General features: G+C 41.3%; 1 protein-coding gene across 1 annotated transcript in view; it reads left to right on the top strand.

Annotated features, from left to right (window-relative positions):
- Positions 1-4,273: 4,273 nt before the first annotated feature.
- Positions 4,274-6,494, top strand: part of LOC112226918 (cadherin-12-like) — a 34,911-nt gene continuing 32,690 nt past the window's right edge. The window contains exon 1 of the mRNA XM_024391588.1: positions 4,274-4,704. The gene's annotated coding sequence lies outside the window, so the exon portion shown is untranslated. The remainder of the gene's footprint in view (positions 4,705-6,494) is intronic.

The raw sequence follows: 6,494 nt of genomic DNA, 5'->3' as shown, positions 1-6,494 counted from the left end.
CTACACCTTTGAAGAATACAAGAGACCTTTCGGTTCTGTTTAACTTTACAATGAAACGCTAGTGGAAGGATCCAATGAGACCAACATTCCAATCTATTCCAAGTGGTTGGGCAGAAACAAAATCAGGAAAAATCTTCTTCCCCCTCAAGGACCATTTCTAACTCTTTTGACCTCAGGGGGAGGTACTGAATGGCCTAGACTACGTGCCATCACTTCCCAAGTAATACATGTAAAGCAGAGGAGGATGGTGGGAGGAGCTATAGGAAGAAGGGCTCATTGAAATGACTGGAATGGATTTAATGGAAAGGAGTCAAAAATGTGGTTTCCATATGTTTGATGTGTTTGACACCGTTCCAGCGTTCCTCCCACCAGCCTCCTCTGGTGTAAAGTAAAGATTGTCATGGCAAAACCAAGGTATAAGAGAATAGTGGGAACAGATTCAGCATTCTACTATTTCCATAATACTCAGAATTGCACTATATTCTATAGGCTACTGCCTGGTAAACAAGAGTGAAAGCTTTTACTGATCTGCCATCTTAGGTCAAGGGGAAGATGGAAAAACACATGGAGAAAAATCATAACAATGGGAACGGTTATTCTCCCAGGAAATACATAATAGTCACTTCCATATCCAGGAAATTCATAAAATCACACTCTGGAAGCTCCTACCCTACTGCATGTTGGGGATTTAGTCTCTTCACACGTCAGAAGAGCTGACAGACAATATGAGTTTAAAAACAGCCACATGGGCCAGTGCTCTCAGACCTCATTGTTTGTCAGAGACACGGCACATCGGCAACTGTACAATTCAATTCCCTTGTGATTTCATGAAATCTCATAGCATCTTTGCACAATTCCTTTGTATTGCATTGGATTATCTTCACTTTAGTGGCAGCCACCCCCCATCTGTCACAATGGCACGCAAATCCACAATTGGTACAGTAGGGGACATAAGCAGTTTAAATTTTTGTTGGGCCTCTAAGCTTCTGTATTTCCTTAAGGCAAAGCAGCAAATCCTTTATCAGGCATCTGGAGCTACTTTAACCTGTAATGAGATGCCTGTTTTATTTGGTCTGACTGCAAAGTGTAACACGGAAAAGGAAATAAATGATCTGCATTATATGGTCAAAATGTGTGCTAGGGCCTATAAGCAGTACGGTAGCTTGTCACATCCCAAGGTGGGTGTGGGGAGTGTTTTGTAGCTACCTCAGTTTATCAGAACATATGATTCTTCCTTTTCAGAATGCATCAACAGTACACAGATTCTTCATTACAGGTTTTGGCAATGTAATTTAAAAATATACAAAAGTACAGTCACAACTACTCCCACAGGTTGCTTGCCAGACCTGTTATATCTACAGTATCTCTCCACCCTCTCTGTTTATCCAGTTTACAAATATGCACACACACACACATACACACACACACACACACGCACACACACACACACACACACACACACACACACACAGGGAGAGAGCACGACTCAGCCCACCATGTGTTAGGAGGATTAAATTGTGTTTCTCAGGGGGAACACCATGCCATCTGGACAGGGGTTGATCAGAGCAGGCAGGGGATTCACATTACTCCATGAACAACAATCAAATTAAGACCACGTTAGGAGAAAGGCAGAGGGTCAGACTCACAGAGAAACGCTATCATGCAATGTTATTATCAAAGTGTGCTACACACCACTACTGCCAGTTGCAGTGGCTTACTCTGTGGGGAGTTTTTAAAGGTCCAATGTAGCAGTTTTTATCAAATCATGTCTGGGAACAATTAAGTACCTTACTGTGACTGTTTCTAATTAAAATGGTAAAAAAGAAACAAAAATTGCTTCTTAGAAAATAGCCATTTCTGAAGTAAGAATTGTACTAGGACTGTCTGGCAGTGGTCAGCATGGGAAGGGGGAAACTGAAAACTAGCTGTTAATGGCACAAAGGTTTGGAACTCTCTTTCTTATTCATCTATTAACTAATTGATCATCTGGTGATGTCACCAGATAGGAAAAATCTCCATACCAACAAAACAGGCTGAAATTTCAGGCAGTATTTTCAAACAGCTCTTACACTAGAAGGGCATTATCATCACTTTCCCAATTTCACAGTATTATCCCAACCTCATAGTGTGGAAATACACTCATCTTACAGTTTATTAGGTACACCAACCCGTTCACGAAAATGGATCGCTCCAACAGACAGTGAGTCATGTGGCCGTGGCTTGCTGTATAAAGCAGGCAGAGGGGTCATTGAGGCATTCAGTTACTGTTCTATTGACCATTAGAATGGGCAAAAGTGAGCGTTGTATGAACGTCAGTGCCAGGCGTGCCTGATCCAGTATCTCAGAAACGGCTGCTCTCCTGGGCTTTTCACGCACGACAGTTTCAAGGGTTTACCGAGAATGGTGCGACAAACAAAAATCAACCAGTAAGCGGCAGTCCTGTGGGCGAAAACAGCTCTTTGATGAGTGTGGTCAAAGGAGAATGGCAAGAGTTGTGCAAGCTAGCAGGCGGGACACAAACAGACAAATAACAGTGCAGCACAACAGGGGTGTTCAGAACGGCATCTCGGAACGCACAAGTCGTTGATCCTTGTCACGGCAATTGCAGCAGACGACCACACCGGGTTCGACTCCTATGAGCTAAAAACAGAAGAAGCAGCTCCAGTGGGCGTGCAATCACCAATACTGGGCAATTGAGGATTGGGAAACATTGCCTGGTCCGTCAAATCCGGGTCCCTGTTGCGTCATGCTGATAACAGAGTCCATGGACCCATCCTGCCTGGTACACGGTGGTGGCGGTGGTGTACTGGTGTGAGGAATGTTTTCAACGGATGTTTCCGACACCTTGTATAATCCATGCCCCAAAGAATTTGGGCTGTTCTGGAGGCAAAGGGGTATCTGACCCGGTATTAGATGGGTGTACCTAATAAACTATCCGGTGAGTGTATATATAAAAGACAGAAAAATTATGTTTTTGACTGAAGTGGGCCTGTAAATTGGCTTAATGATGGACAAGACCATGTATTCCACTACTACTTCTAAGAGAGCAGGGCAAACATAATACCTTTGTCTGTCTGCGATGACACAAAGTACACAGATACCATGCCACTGGGAGAGCTGAACAGACCCCTTACACCCTCTGACTACATCCCAAATGGCACCCTATTCCCTATATAGTGCACTGACTTTGACCAGAGTCATATGGGCCATGGTCAAAAGTACTGTGCTACATTGGGAATAGGGTGCCATTTGGGACACACCCCGTGTGATCTGGTGGTCGTGTGCTCTGTCTTAATTGCTTCCCAGGCATGTATGCTAAAGTACTTTCGTTCCATTACTGTCGGAACTGAGCTAGGGTTTAAATCCCTCTTTTCTGTCAGCATCCTAACCCATAATCCACCCACATCACTCTCTCTCTAAACTGTAAACCATTTAAACTCTTGTTTGGGAGGCTCAGTATTCAAACAAAACATGACATTTAGCCCCTTCAGTGCATTTACAGTTTTATACAGTTCATGTAATTTTTGTGCTTTATTGACCAATTCTATTTTCATGGAATTACTTTGTTAAATTGTTTTCATTACCCTGCTTACATTTGTTTTTACCTTAAACTCCGCTGTTGGGTAATCTTTTATTTTATCTTTGTGGCTGCTTGTCATAGGCTACAGTGTGTGAGATGACATGCCTTGCTGAGCCGTTTAGAAATTACACTATTTACAAACGAAAGCATTTTTTTCATTATCTCTTCCCTGATTTTGGAGAAAACAGCTCTCAGAGAACCAACCAACGAATGAGGGCCAGAGCTAGACAAGGAGGAAATAATGAGAGAAAAATGTGGAATCCAAAATAGGTCAGCCCATAATGAAGGACATCATACATCAAAAGCTATTTTAAAACATTGAGAACTGGAGCTTTTCTATAAAAAAATGGATAAAGTGCATTCATATGAGAGTTTCTCTAATCTATCAATTTCTGAAGACTATAATATGTAACATTTCATTTCTTAACGAGCCTGTAGCCCACTTTAGTCACACACGCACACACGCACACGCACACACACATACACACACACCCCCTACATGACAGCGCCTCATCAACCCTTGTGTCAGTAATTGAGTCTTTACCATCAAAGTCTCATGGCTCTAGCAAGCTCCTCAAATTATGAACACAACAGAGCACATCACTGGCTGGCTCCAGCAGGGAGTGGGTTCCTCCCCTCTACTAATGCAGGAAACTAGAGGTGGGTGGACGATTCCAGACCAGCATGGGGACCTTAGGGGATCGAGACTCTCTGACACACACTTCAACTATATTCACAACACACGGAACAGGAGCATATCAGAGTGCTGGGCTTGCAGCTTGGCTTGACGCTCTGTGCACTGCTGAGCACTCCTGAACACAATAGTACTACATACAGCTGATACTCAATCTCTCATTTTTCATCTCTCCTCCACACTCATCTGCTGCGAGATAGTGAGAAGAAAGAGTGAGAGAGAAAGAAATAGAGAGAAAGAGAGAGAGAGAGAGAGAGAGAGAGAGAGAGAGAAAGTGTGTGTGTGTGTGTGTGTGTGTGTATGTTTGAAGGGCTGTAAGTCTGAATGTGTTCTTTGCTCGCAAGGGAGTTGCATTGCTTTTGCCATCAGACATTTGGATTAATCTGGTTTTAAAGCACACCAGCCGGAGAGCCTGGGAGAGACAGTCAAGGTATGTGTCACTCTTAGTGTCCTTAGTTGTTTTGTTGTTGTTTTTTTAGGATAATTTCTTTTTATTAGGCAACAGAGAAGTGGAGTAGTTATACCCACTGGGGTAGATGCTGAAGGTTGATGTTTAGTTTAAGAGAGTTCCAATTAATTTCACTGTTTCATTAAAATAATAATTGAACTAAATATTTGATCTTTACGAAGATAAGATATATAAAGAAAAGATATGAAAGTAATTAAATAAGAAATGACCTGTACAGTAGCAAATCAATTCTGTCCATATCACTATAGGACATACAACCTACTAACTCTATCTAGCTCACATGGAGTGTGCCTACATGGATTCATTTAGAGATTTATTGCATTTGAAGGGAAAACATGCAGCAGGTCAGTCAATGGTATTGAGCTCAATGATCTGCACTGGATGAAATTGATGCAAATGGTGCAGGTATTCAAATAGAGTGCACTGAATTCCATATTAAGCTGGTATTCTCTCTGTGTGTATTTAAATGGTAAACACAAATGCAGATATTAATTTGACCCATTTTGCTGCAGCAGTAAAATGATCCAGCAGCAACAGGAAATGTAAACTCTGTTTGGATTATAATTCATCCACATTTCTGTAAGGTTGATACATTTTTTTGAAAGCCTTTTTAAACCTCAAATACACAAAAAGTTTTACATATCCTGCATTGCAGGAAAGTTCTCCTGCAACAGGGTGATCAAAATAGGATCCTTCATCTGTATATGCAAAGAAGACAACTGCTTCAGTTTCTTTCTGTTCTCTGCTGTTTTTAGCGCAGATTGACGTTTATTGTCATGAGTCTTGTCTTGGAGGCAGAACTGAGCCATTTCCCCTTAGATAGGCCAACTGCAAAGTCAAAATTGGCAATATTATTAAAATTCATGAAAACAAAAATGTGCTTTTTGGTCTTAATTTAAGATTCGGGTTAGGAAATATATATTGTGTTAGCAGTGTGGTTACGGTTAGGGTTAAGGTTAAGGTTATGTTTAAAATCAGATTTTATGACTTTGTGGCTTGCCAGCTTGCGACCACTCTGCAGAGCTGACTCCAGAACAACATTCATGATGAAAAATGCCAACCTGAGTTTGTATCTTTTATCTTTACTTTCTATTTATTTGTATTTATTAAGGATCCCCATTTGCTGCTGCCAAGGCAACATCTACTCTTCCTGGGGTCAAGCAACATTAAGATCACAGGAGGTTGGTGGAACCTTAATTGGGGAGGACGGGCTCGTGGTAATTGCTGGAGCGGAATAGGTGGAATGGTATCAAATACATCAAACACATGGTTTGATGCCATTCCAATTGCAACGTTCCAGACATTATGAGCCGTCCTCCCCTCAGCAGCCGCCACTGATTAAGATGTATGAACACACTATATGCCCAAGCATTGGTTCTTGCCTTCACTGCATTAATAAAATATGAGAGTAGGCTACAATAGACCCTGCTAGCACATTTAGTTCTTTGGAAGTTGTAGGAACGTAAGTTTATGGTTTCCCATTAATTCTGGGAACAAAGTGATATGTTTCCTGACATGTAAAACTGAACATTTTTTAAATGTTCTGAGAATGGAAGTGAACATTTTCCCTCTTCTAGCAAACATATATTTTTTGTTACATTGCAGGGAAGTTCTAAGGACGTTTTACTATGGTTCCCTGGATGTTTTCCAGGGAGGTTTTATTAACATTCTGAGAACAGAAATTAACATTTTAACTGAATATTTCAATAATGCTAGCTTATTTTAACTGTTTTGAACTCCAAGCACAGACA

Source organism: Oncorhynchus tshawytscha, linkage group LG28 (assembly GCF_018296145.1).
Source record: "Oncorhynchus tshawytscha isolate Ot180627B linkage group LG28, Otsh_v2.0, whole genome shotgun sequence".
In the NCBI taxonomy this organism is placed as follows: domain Eukaryota; kingdom Metazoa; phylum Chordata; class Actinopteri; order Salmoniformes; family Salmonidae; genus Oncorhynchus; species Oncorhynchus tshawytscha.
This window is presented reverse-complemented; position numbering and strand designations above follow the sequence as displayed.